Consider the following 14128-nt stretch of genomic DNA (forward strand, 5'->3'; position numbering starts at 1 on the left):
ACTGATTTGTAGATTCTAAGGATAAAAAACCGTCCTATGCTGTTATTCAGGAGAAAAGCTTTACAGGAACAGAGATACAGTATTCGTTAAAAATCTTTAAATCCGTATTTTGTAACATCTAAGTATATTTTTTGCATATTTCGTAACATTATAAAAGCAAAATTGTTGCTTGAAAGAAATGTTTCGAAAGCGATCCATACTCTTATTCAACATTACGTATTTTTCTACGAGAACAATGTAAAGGAAAAATACCTATAAATAATTTCTAGTAGATCACGCTGGTACTATTTTCTGTAAGATCTTCAACAGAAATAATGTTAATCATACAATAACAATTTGGTATTCATCAAAACACTTAATAGATAAATAAATTTTTACACGCTGAATAATTATAAAATCTGTTGAACATTTTACGCGAAAAGACTACACACATGAAGAAGGATGAGTAGGAAGAGTACAGGCGAACAAAGGAAATATAAACAGACAAATACATAGACAGGCGCAATGCCAAAATCAACTTTTTTGCTATCAGGGATGTTAAAAACGTACATTTCTAGCGGAATATCTGAACAGACTTTAGAGTGTTACACAACTTTCCCTATATTTCGAACACTAAGAAAATAAAAATAAATTTAACTGGTAAAATTAGAATTTTTATGGATAATTTGGCATTTAAACCATTTCTATCAACATTTCGTCAAGGAATAAATCACACAGTCGGTCACCTCCGACAGTTGATTCAAAGAGCACAATGGCCGGTCACGATCCAAAGTAAATAAAACAGGTTACAAATAAAACAACAGATAAAACTAAAGATAATCTATTGTATCTTGGCGTCATCTACTGATTTCAACGCTCAAAAACAACGTGGGAAGCCTGGGTCATTAACGTATGAAAACAATGTTTTACTCACTCTACAAATGAGATTTAGGAGAACCTTTCTTTGTTTAAATCATTAAATAAAATGCACCAGAAGCTCTCATTTCATGACTGGCCAAATCTGCAAAAATATCGATACTAATCTGCACTCTGTACTACAATAAATAAATAGCGCCACTGCAAGTTACGAGTACTATTACATCCCATACATTTTAAGCAGAGACTAAAATAACCACTGTTTTCTGTAAATTGTCAAAACTACTACTTAATTTTTTCTCTTTATCCGTTCACGAAAACCTAAGATACAGTTTCTACTTGATTTCTCTTACCTTCCACAAGGTTCGAAATAAAACCATTCGCATATACCTAATTTACGATTAATTTTTCAGCTGCGAGGGAAAGGGAAGCAAAGCAAGAGATTTAATATACTGAATAGTCCGAATCAGTTTACTTAATACCATAAGGGTGAAACCTAACGATTTTTCCCCATTACTACATATGCTAATGGATTATGGTGATTTTATAGTTTTAAGGTTGAATCACAGTCTACTATATACAGTCACGAAGCTTGAGTTTTGAGGGTGCTAGAAACAGTAGACTGTGCCGGTACTATTTTGCATTGCCTGTAATGAGCCGATATTAGCGATCCTAGTGGTGAGCAACTAACTAATGTTTGCATATTTACTACGTATTGAGCTTCGTGACTGTATATACTAGAATGTGGTTGAATTTTCTTTTACCAACTTAGTTTCGAATTTCAGTACTGAGAAATACTATAACTGATAGTGATTTTCTAACTGTTATATTGGCAGTAGTGACAGCAATGCACTCTGAATGTCTTGCGTTCGATGCTCAGTACTCTTTTATGGGGAGAAGGGAGGGCGAACTGCATGAAAATGGGGCATCTTTAGAACGCTCTCCAACGAAATCCCTATGTCGTCTTTCAAGAAGTAGGCGTTTTCAAAAGTATCAGCCCACGCGGAAACTAAACCTTTAAAACTGAAACCGTACAGGGAGTGTAGTACAGAAATTACAGCCACGTGAGAACGTAAGTCCAGTGAAATTCTGTAATTCGGCTTTACAGAATATTGGTGACAGTACGGTTGATCCAGAGCTAACTGTTTTCCCTGATGAGACGTGGTTCTATTTATACGATTATGTCTATACAAAAAATTACAGATAATGCAGAGCAGGAAAACAATTCACGAAGTTCCCTTACATGATGCAAAAATTGGTGTAGGTGTACTGTCACTACCAGAAGAACAATAGGGCTCATATTTTTTGAGACAACAATAAGTACAGAGAGTTACCGCACACAAATGATCTCAAATCTCTTCCTGTTACTGTCAGATAACGAGAGAGAATACGAGTATTTGCAACAAGATTCCGCCACAGCCCACTCTGCTGACGATTCTTTGAGCGAATAAGGGAGGTTTTCAATGGCAGAATTATTTCCGAAGATTCATGGCCCGCACGTTCGCCAACCTTACCGTATGCGAGTATTATTTGTGGGTTATCTGAAAAACCGCGTCTATAGAAGTAGTCTAACTAATAAACCATCGATAAACTGAAAAAACAATAAGATCAGAAATTACCAGAATTACTGAAAAAGAACTTTTGCGTGCTAATACAAATTTCAATACAAGATTCCAGACATACGTGAATCAAGATGGTCACTACTTTGAGCGACTCTTATACACAGGTTAGTTCTCATTGCGCAATAAATGATAACTGTTTACATGCTTTACATAATAGCTATAATCAGGGTGCGAATTAAAATTTCAAATGAGGGTGAGATAGAATCATAGGTAGAGAATACCATACATAAAATTATTATTATCATCATTCGATACGGCTCAACGCTTGGTCGCACTGAGTTGCTTGTCTTATATCTTGATCGTAATAATAATTATATCCATGAGCAGGCTTAAGAAAAGACGTGTAATTCCTAAGTTATTGATTGTTGTCACCTTGCCGGTGATGATAATACATCAATATTATTTTTCTGCTTACTTTATACTGTACTTTATAAAATACGCTCATAATAAAACAGTTATATAAATTTATGAGAGGGGATAACTTTTCAACAGGGGGAAATCCCTCCATCCCCCAGCTAATTCGCACCCTGGCTTTAATACTATGTAAGATGAGCGGAACGTTACGGAGCGAAAATCACGAAAGTCAGGTGCAAAAACACGCTGTGTCAGTTCCCGCCCTCTATTGGCCGAAAGATTATCTAACCGTTTTGTATAATACTCCCTCCGTTCCAAAATATGGTACAGTAGCAAACAAAACAAGTTCGATTATTGCGCATGCGCGCACGAAATGTTCCGCAGTGTGATATTCTGTTCAGTAGTGAAGGGACTATCAGACAGTGCAGTTGTGAATGTTTCTCATCTTCTGTAGTGCATCAAACTATAATATCTAAATAGTTCATTACGAACAGAAATCAAATGGACACCTGTTGTGGTCGTTTCTGTTGCAGAAAATGTAACACCAACCCAGTCAATTTTGAATAAAACATCTAAGGCACAACAGTCGTATAAAAACGGGTTGTAATTTATTGCAGTTTTTATGTTATTTTGCCTTTCTCAAAACAATGTTTGTTTTAATTAAATGTACTTTCTTTATTACTTTTTATTATGTTAATTTATCAAAGAAATAAGTATCTAGAAGATGCATTAAAGTTATATTATATTACTGAGCTTTAACAAATGTGTACCATATTTTTGGAACGAAATAAATGTCATCTTTCTATACTATATGTAATTATGTAGCCTACGAGTAATTTCTGGGCATGACTTATTTGTAAGCTGATTCAAAATGAGTCGATTTTCGAAATACAATTTGCAAACACTCTTACTAAGCCTATACATGTCACAAAACAAAGTCATATAACATGAATATAAATTTTTTTAGACAAGTAATAAAAGTCGTATGTTGTCTGGTTTGCATGTGGAAGATCCAACGTTCCATCTTAGAATTTTTCTCATTACATTGGAAGCTTATGCGAGGTTCTTTCATTGGGAAATATTCTCGACTAGTTTTACATAAATCATAGTCTACCATAACATTTGGTTGTATATAATCACGGATTTAAAAATAAATAAAAGTGGTGGTTTATTTAACCACAATTTACCGGACCCGTACATAATTCGTGCCAAAAATAATTAGTGACAAAGGTTTCGAGGAAATTAGTATAGGAATTAGGGTAATGGAATTAGGACAGATAAATAAATGTATATTGTCGGTTACATAAATTGTCTTCCTTTTGGCTTATGTTACCTTAAACGTTAATAATACGCCACGCTGACCATATGATTAGGGAGATCTGTAACTTGTCAAGTGGTCCACATTCCTCGGAAGACAGAATGGAACAATGCTTTATCAAATAAGTACAGCAAAAAAATAATAATTTATTTCGTTAATTTTTTAAAAGAATGTGATGCGTGTAACGAGATCGCTCAAGAATGTAGTAGTAGTAGTAGTAGTAGTAGTAGTAGTAGTAGTAGTAGTAGTAGTAGTAGTAGTAGTAGTAGTAGTAGTAGTAATAATAATAATAATCAGCCTGATATCGCACTCTGCGAAAATTCTCCTACGAATACTAAATCAGCGTTCATATTCTAAAACAGCCGTCGGCAAATTTGTACTCACGATTACATCATTCAACGCAAGCCGCAATACATAAGATGTAATATTCAATCGAGGGGTATAGAACACTCCATTCGGATTCCAGTGGCGGACTCTCAAAACAAGCATCTGACGTAGACTACACAATACTGATTTAAGGATGGACAGATTATATTTTATTTCACCTTTATTTTTACTGTGCTACAACAACTTAGGAAAATAGCCTATGTCACAAATTGCCACTCTTAATACAACTCGTAAATTTTCGTCTGCTAGTCACGATCTTTGTTTAGATATTACAAGTTTTCGTTCAGAAAACAAGTGTTCCGAAATATATTTATGTATATGTTATTATTAAATAAATTTAAATCTAAATATTGAATATAGAGCCAAACATAGCAGCTACGTAGGGTAGCGGCAGGCGACCTATGATAGGACTACACATATTTTCTACGGAGAGCATTTTTAAATAAATCTAAGCCAGTCTGGTGTGTTATACAATGGCAACGTTCTATTTCCTGACTTCTTTCCAGCTCTCTTAATAATACGTTAATCCACCTAGTAGACTTTTTTAACCCTTAAATTCATTAAGTATCCTATAGGATACAATAGGTTAATAGGCTATCTATGTACATAATTTGAAATGGTAATGGAAATTACGGGAAAACGGCTGAACGGATTTTAATAAATGACCCCTCATTTTGAAGCTTGGTGCCCAAAGTTTTTCAGAAAAATAGTATTTTTTAGTGAAATATCAATTTTCATACATTATTATCCTATTTTCCAAAATCCATCTTTCTTCAGTTTTGAGAACTAATTGCATTTCAGCACGGCAGTGATTTCAGAATAAAACAAAATACACACTACAATAAACAATAGCTATTACACGAAGGCCATGACCTGCAGGTTTGCTGACATATTTAGAGTTCAAATTCAATTGGTTATTTAAAACTTCAAGACTTAGTAAAAGTAATTTACAGGTCTGATTCTGCGGTGTGTAATTTTCTGAGCACAGCTGTATATTGGATATTGAAATCTACAAAACTTGAAGTGGTTTGATGACATTATTACCATTAGAAATGAAATTTCATTATAGTTAATGCCATGATGTGACTATTTTTCATTAATTATTAATGCTATAGTGATGATATGAAAGTGAAACGTTTTGGGGTTATATAAGTAGATATAGAGCAGAGGTCTCCAAAAAGCGTATCGTCATTTGTGATCCCGATGCTGCCCCCCTAACACAGTGTGCTGTAAGGCTAGAGAAGGGGAAGAGACTCGTACCTCAACAGATGAGAGCGGTCAGTGGGGGATTGCGGCAACGATCTGCTTATGTTTACAAATAATATCAAAAGGATAAGAAATATCATACGTTTGTATATTATTTTGATATACTATGAAGCTTCTCCTTTTGATTGGGGAATATTCATGAGCGAATGCGAACATGGAAAACGGAATAATTTATTTTGCATAAGCTGCACTTTCCAAACATCTAGCATTGGCACAAAAGATGTAACACGATTGTACATGTCGACTATATTCTGATTATGTCCTTGCAGATAACAATTCAAATTGTTTAAATATTCCGAAATATCAACAAGAAATGTTAAATCAGTAACCCATACTTCATCTTCCAGCTCCTGAATGTTCTTCCCTTATAAATTAGCTGCAATGAACAATGTAGATATACTAAAACAACATATACAATAAATCATATGCATATAAAAACTTGCCTGACTTTTCATAAAATGAGATATTACAAGGCGTATGTCAAAAAAAAGCCGAAGCATTTTCCCGCGACTAAGCCACCTAATCTTCATATTCCTCTTTTAGGCTTAATTGCTCCAACAGCTTACGAAATTTGTGATATTTTAGAGCGGAACCGTTAATTGATCGTTCGTACGACCACATCCATCACCGATTTCGTATTTACAACTTTACTCTACAGTGCTTCCTGGCGAATTAAACAATACAAATATGTTACATTTACAGCCAGTTCCCTATCATTCAACAATTTGTTTAGCCTGCCCACCAATCCTGTCCGTTTACCAGTCATGGCTGAAGCCCCATCTTAAGCTATTGACACAAGCCGTTGCAAATTCAACCTCTCCTATTCTATGGTGCCTTTCAGTACCTGGAAAACTTCTTCTCCAGTTGTATTTTTCCTCCAGAGTAATTACATCTAGAAGACATCGACACAGTAAAATGTTCATTAACTCCTCGGATGAAAATGGTTAGGTGAGCTTTGTCATTTCTATCTGTGCTTTCGTCCAATGCAAGTGAGTAAGCTACAAACTGTTAATTGTGGTTTCGACTTCAGATTCAATTACATTTGCAATCTTGCAAATCCGTCTGTGAACTGTGTTTGAACACAATTTAATTTTCTTAAACTTTCACTTTGTTCTGAACACAGTATTTTAGTAACACAGTATGCACGATTTTACAAATGCTCATTCTGTTAAGGGCTTCATTGATTTTCCAATATTCTAAATTAGAACATAGCTAGCAAGAAGCTTTTCTTTTTTTGTTTATGAATTAGGATACGTGTGTGATTTGTGTTTGTATTTTCTTGTTTCAAAATTTATCAAAATATTTGTACGTATTTCACCTAAAATGAAACGAAAAACTCTAAATATGTCATGCGGAGTATAAACGTATTGTAATATACTGATTATTATGTATAACCAATAATTATACAGATGTCCCAAAATAAATTATTTTCACATGTCCAGCATACCTGTTCTTGTATGATATTCTTTGTGAAGAGTCTACTTTTGTCGTCGCATGTTGAATTTTGACACACCCTTAAGAATTTTCGAACAAATTAAACATGTCATATTCTCCCCATTAACACACAAATATATATATATATATATATATATATATATATATATAATAGTTATTAATCAAGTGGGGTTGGGTCTTTTTCATATAATTAATGGCGGTGTGGTGTAGATACTTATATGTAGTCTCTCGATCATTTCAGCAAGATCTCTTAGCAGGATAAAATGACTTTACCCTCTACATTTCAAGCTCTACATGCAGCAGTTATACCAAAATGCTATTTCTATTGTTCGAAAGCATAGGAAACCTGACTTACAATCCACAATGACCTGAAATAGCTATTGCTTTACTTCCACATGAAAAATCCACTGATCGCTCTGACATTGTTACTTACGTTTTCGCGTTGAAACTTAAAATACATAGGGTACATAGGTTCAAGAAAAAGTATTTGGCATAAAAACCATTCAGAGGGAGTATGTTTCATTATTATGGAAGCAAATAACTTTTAAAATATCTGGTATTTGTCATTGAAAATAAATCTGAAAAATGTTTATTTGAACGTCTAATAACCTTAGTTTGCAGCATTTGTTGCACAAGCCACTAGTATGCTGTAATTTTAATAGAACAATAGAAAAAAATTTGGTAGGAAAATTAAAATTTTACAATATTATAATATTGTACAACATAAAAAATAGTTGTTTTCTTTACAGTCCGACACGATTTAATAAACTAGTGTGAGAAATGAAGTTTTGCCAATTTAAGGGTTAAAGTCCTATTTTGAGTCCTGTATGTTACTACAGATACAAGTTGCTTTATGTTCATATTCATTTATTCTATATATTATTTTCTTCATGCTTGAAATAACTCTTCTGTTGCATTACCTTTAAGTGCAATGACATCGAGCAAATATTATTCTTATACAGAGAGTTCCTCGTAACTCCGTGTGTGAGCATTACCAATTCTATTGTATCAATATCTGTGTTTCCACCTAAAGCGAGAGATTAGACCACTGTTTATGGATCTTTGATTTTATTTCTCGTTCAGCTAATGTTTCAATATCCCTCATCCTCCTTTGTATTGTCAGTGTGGATAATTCCATACTGTTAAAAACATCAGGTTATTTGGAACAAATAATGTTAGCAACTTTATTCAGACATGTTTTAATGAACTGTCCTTCATTATAACACTTAAATGATTTTGCGATTTCCAAAGTAATAACATAACTTACATGGAGTTCCCTTTGACTCATAGCTTGTTTCATCATATTTTAGTATCGGAACTATTATTTGAATTTAGTTTTTTATGTTTCAATTGCTTCGTCCCGTCCAGCCCTACGAAAAGAAAATTATGGTTATACTTATTTTCTACTGTATACATTTTCCGTTTACAATTACATTGGATATGTTGATGCTTACCTATGATTTCGTGATAATCTTATGACGTGTCGCAATGTCGCTAGATGTTTGATTTATAAGTGCCTATTAGAATTTTACAACATGAGGCGTCTATTGTCACCATATGCACAACAAATACTGCTCCTCTCATTATTCCTTAAACACGCGTTTCCTAACAGACGTTGAAGATTTTGAGAAAGAAACAATCTAAATATTATCAGGTAACTCGCCTGAATACTAGAGTTGTAGGGGAGTTTGACGGAAGGGAGGGGTGAAGCAAAGACAATTTACTGCACTGCTCTTGCGACGTCACTATTGCTAGTGATCGTGATGACATTTTTGCCGATCCCTGTTCTTAGATGTAAGAACAGTTGGAAGAAGAGCAATCTGGCTTCAAGAAGGGAAAAGGTACGAGAGATGCAATTGAACTGCTATGGACAATCGGCGAAAGATATCTAGAGAAGAATAAAGAAGTGTATGTAGTATTTGTGGACTTAGAAAAGGCATTTGACAGAGTGGATTGGAACAAAATGATGGGGATCCTGAAGAAAATAAGTGTGGATTGGAAAGAGAGGAGGTGTTCAATAATCTTCATATGAAACGAGTCAAAGTAAGGATAGGAGAAGAAATGTTTGAATGAAGTGAAATAGGGAGAGGAGTACGACAAGGATGTCCTTTATCACCTAACCTGTCCAACATCTACTTAGAGAAGTTGGTGAAGAACTGTTTAGAACATGGGAGGGGTGACAGTAGAAGGAAGAAGAATAAAATATATAAGATTTGCTGATGATATAGCGTTCTTAACAGAAGAGGAGAAGATAATATGAGATATGCTACTGGAGCTACATGACAGTTGTGAGACAAATGCAAACAAGACGAAGACCATGGTTGTCGGAGGGAAACTGAAGAAGGTAAACTTGCGAATACTAAATGAGGCAGTAGAGCAAATGAACAGTTTCAAATAGTTGGGGTGTAGTACTATAAGCAGTTACATGAGCTGCTGCCAGGAAGTCAAAAGGATAGCAATCGCAAAGGAAGTTTTTAATAGAAAAGAGAGCATCTTCTGCGGACCTCTGGAAAAAGAACTAAGAGACTGGTGAAGTGCTTTGTGTGAAGTGTAGCACTGTATAGTGCAGAAACATGGACATTACGACGACGTAAAGATAAGTGATTAGAAGCATTTTAAATCTGGATATGGAGAAGAATGGAGAGCGTAAAATGGACAAACAGAATAAGAAATGAAGCTGCGCTGGAAAGAGTGGATGAAGAAAGAAAGATGCTGAAACTGATCAGAAAGAGAAAAAGGGAATTGGTTGAGCTACTGGCCGAGAGGAAGGAAGTTGCCTACTGAAGGATGCTGTGGAAGGAATGGTGAACGGGAGAAGAGTTCGGAGCAGAAGAAGATATCAGATGACAGATGGCATTAAGATGGATCATATGCGGAGACTACGAGGAAGGCAGAAAATAGGAAGATTGGAGAATGCTGATTTTGCAGTGAAAAACCTGCCCTGGACCAGAACATGTATGTATGTATGTATGTATGTATGTATGTATGTATGTATGTAGGCCTATGTAGTAGTAGTAGTAGTAGTAGTAGTAGTAGTAGTAATAATAATAATAATAATAATAATAATAACAATAACAATAACCAGAACGATATCTTACAAATTATTGGATGACCTGTACTCATAGTACACGGCAGCGAAGCATGATCAATTAGGAAACAGGACGTTTAACGACACATCAGTCGAGACAAAATTTCTCGGAAAAGCCTCAGGCTACACATTGCTAGACCGGAAGACAAACTGAAATTTTAGAAAACAACTTAAAATAAGGCAAACGACAGACTACATTAAGCAATAAAGAGCGAATTAGCCACAGTATATGGACAGTAAAGATGAACAAAACTAACTGCCGCTCTCGCTCGCTGTGTTCGTTGCATTTGTCTTTCGAGTCTCGTCTCGTCATTCTCGTGTGCTTCGAGTCTCGCTCATCATTCTCGAAATAGCAAATGGTCAGCGTGGAAAGATTTTGTAACTTTGAATAACATACATCATTGAAATAAATAACATTATAAATGTTTAAATGAGATAAAAAGACAAAACAGAACAGTATCTTAGTTATCAAAATGTTCTGGTTCTATTATATTAGCCTACCTATGGTTATATAAATAAAAAAAAACAATTCTCAAATAAATTTGCATTTCTAGAAACATAAAACATATCGTTAATATCTTTTTACTTGAGATTACACACTTGATCTCAAACATATGAAAAGAAAATTCCTAACCTCTTAATAAGGGCCTAGTAATTAAATAAAGATTGGGGAACGGATTATTATACACTGAAAGGTAGAGATGATGTTTCAAATAGGCTACTTGATTGTTTATACATATATAACAGTTGCCAAAGTAGATAAAATTTCAGTCAGGTATAAACAACTGTGGCGATTCAAGGCTGCTTGACGTTCGGGACTTCGGGAGTGATCAATCTCGGCGTCTCGAAACACTCACAAGCAGTATTTACGTCAACGATGCGATGTATAGAACATTGTCGTGCGGGTTTTCGGCTTTGCGGACGCTGTTAGTCTTGCTTTCTCGATCGTTGTTCATCTCTAATGAACAGAATGAACAAGACCAGGCAGGATACCTAAAAGAATACTCCGTTAGAAAAATAAGATCACTCCGATAGTCACCAAAATATGGCGGGAAAAAAATCTGGAAGATTATTATTATTATTATTATTATTATTATTATTATTATTATTATTATTATTATTATAAAAATAATGGCATATGAAGTTCATACATCAGGGTTGTACGATATTTCTGAAACAGATCCCAATCATTAAGGATATTTTGATTATATTGTTAATTTCCTAAGTTCGTTTGGTCGTAAGCAATCCCGGAATATTCTCGGCGGATTCTTGGTAGAGTAAACCAATCCCTTCGTAACACTTAAATCTAACTTAAACCTAAGGAGAGGACAAACAATCAGGCAATACATACCAACGAAGGAAATATCCCTTGGCAGATTTGTGAATCGAACCCAAAACCTTCATTGCCAGCATTTCTGACAACTAGATCAAGAGGTGGTCCGTATTGCTAATTACACTTGAATAGACTTTCATAAAAGTCTACGTGTGCGAGACGTGTGAAAAATACGTGAATTGGTAGCAATGCTAGTGAGGGGAATTAAAACTAAAACATTATTTTTCAATATTATAGTAGGATGTATATATTGTCAGTTCAACAGTAATAATTTATTTTACGCTTTATGAAGCTAAGCTAATGTCATTTTAACAGGATCACTCTAGAATGGCATATCTTCGGCAAAGAGTTGCACTACTGATTTTTTTTTACTAAGAAAATGTGGTTTAAAAATATTTCAGCTAGTTAATCATATCTACAGTGAAAATCCACTTAAAAGATCTGTAGCCGTCAAGTGCTGGAAACAATGGAAGTTATTAACGATGACAAGACTAATGTAAAAAAACCGCGTCTCCTGCAGCTAGGCCTAGTTCAGCAGCTACAGATGAAATGTGAATAAAAAGCAAGAGTTACTAATTGAGGATAGAATACTGTCGTTCAGGGAATTGTCAATTTTCTTAGAAGTGCCGTACTGTAATTCATTGTTGTTGTTTAGTCAACTGTCCTAAGATAGGTTTGAACCTCTTAAGTAACACCAATAAGGCATCACTCATGAGGCAACTATGGTCCATCCCAGGAATCTGTGGAATAGAAAGACGAAACAAGATCTCTGCGCAAGTGGTATATGGGAAAGCTAGGGCCAATGACTGCTCTGGGGGGAGGCATTGCTTGAACGAAGCGAACAACCGCTTGCAGGAGGGGATAATTTCTATCTAAACTCTACCTTCTACACGAGCATCTTACCCCTTAGCGGACTCGAGCTGATGCTACCCGCAATACACTCCGGCACAGATAGACTCCGCCCCCATATGCGCGAAGTTACTCCAGAAATTCCTGGGACGGACCATAGGCCAGGAGATAATGGGGTAGGGTGTACTGTAATTATAAGTCTTAAAATGAGTCGTTTTTTCGTAACCTCAAAAAAGAAAACGAGCCAAAATCTGTCACGAAGCACAACTATGGATTGAATCGGCATTCCTTAACAGCACCATTGCATGTGGTAAGAATTGGGTGAATCATTTTGTTTCTGAAACGAGACCTCAGTCTTCAGCATGAGAACATGTATATTCTTCTCCGTAAAAGAAAAATCATATAGGTATTTCTCCTCTTATTTGACACAAGAACTACAGTACTAGGTGTGTCTCAAACAAAATGCTAATGTAAAATATTATACCATGCTATTTAAAAGAGATCTGAAGAACACGCTGAGAAAAAAGACCAATTTATTTATCGAAATAATTACTTTCTGCTCCAACCCAAAGCAGAGCCACATAAAGCTGCAGTGGCAGTGCACTGGAATCGGCGGAATGCCTTTGTTCAGATCTCGTACACACTACGATTTTTGTGCATTTCCGCTTATGGAAAAGGAATTGCGAGGTAAAAATTGTGTAAGTAACTGAAAGTGAAAATCGCCTGCTGCAATATTGTTGCAGCTAACGAAAAACAGTCCATAGCTTGCACTTCAGAAGTGGATAAAGCATTGTAGGGCTTCCCAAGAAAAATACAAAAACCAACTTCTGATTCTGATTAATAAACCGAGTCCACGAACTTTTCAGACATAGGCCTATTATCCTATATTAACGTCCACTAACCAGCCCTGAATACACTTCGATCAGTGACATATTTTAAGTGCCCTCATATCACCTACTTCTGTTTCATGATTTGTCTCTCAGAGATATCTGTAATTTCATGAGATATTTTCCTCCGAAAACATATGCATTCTCAAATCGAAACATTGATACGGAGACTTCAGTTCGCAAGGTCAGGAAATCCGCGAGGCGAAAAAAAAATCGAACCCGTAATATTGCATGAGAACCTTTCAATCAAACAGGTCGACATAAGGTCACTGCTTTGATTCCCTTTCGAAGGAAGCCGTGCTGAAGATTTCCATCGATCTTTCGATTTAATTGAAAGTTCCGCAACCAATAGACTGCCAAGGATGACTTAGAAATTAGAATATAATACTTTATTAAGGCTATCGCCTAGTTTAATTGTAAGATGGCACAAATAAAGTAACCATTGTTACAAACAAACATTGGACATCCCTGAACTGTGCGTCGCTAAGTCTGGCAACAATTCGGGAGGGAGACTCCCTCTAAACAGTTAGATGTGTTAATACACAACAAACATTCATTATTAAATAGGGGCGTCAGGTCAGTCCATTCCGTTACATAGAATACATTTTGCTCAAAAAAGGCTTTTCTTCTATTAAGGCTTCTTTGGGTACGATAAAATATCAATTACCGGCTTTGTTGCTTTGAATAGTTCTAACCTCGAGCTCTTTAGTTCGA

The 14128-nt window shown here is 35.4% G+C and overlaps 1 protein-coding gene across 1 annotated transcript in view; it reads right to left on the reverse strand.

Annotated features, from left to right (window-relative positions):
- Pkcdelta (Protein kinase C delta) overlaps positions 1 to 14128 on the reverse strand; it is a 309961-nt gene that overhangs the window by 294748 nt on the left and 1085 nt on the right. The window lies entirely within an intron of this gene.

This window comes from Periplaneta americana, chromosome 2, assembly GCF_040183065.1.
Source record: "Periplaneta americana isolate PAMFEO1 chromosome 2, P.americana_PAMFEO1_priV1, whole genome shotgun sequence".
Lineage (NCBI taxonomy): Eukaryota > Metazoa > Arthropoda > Insecta > Blattodea > Blattidae > Periplaneta > Periplaneta americana.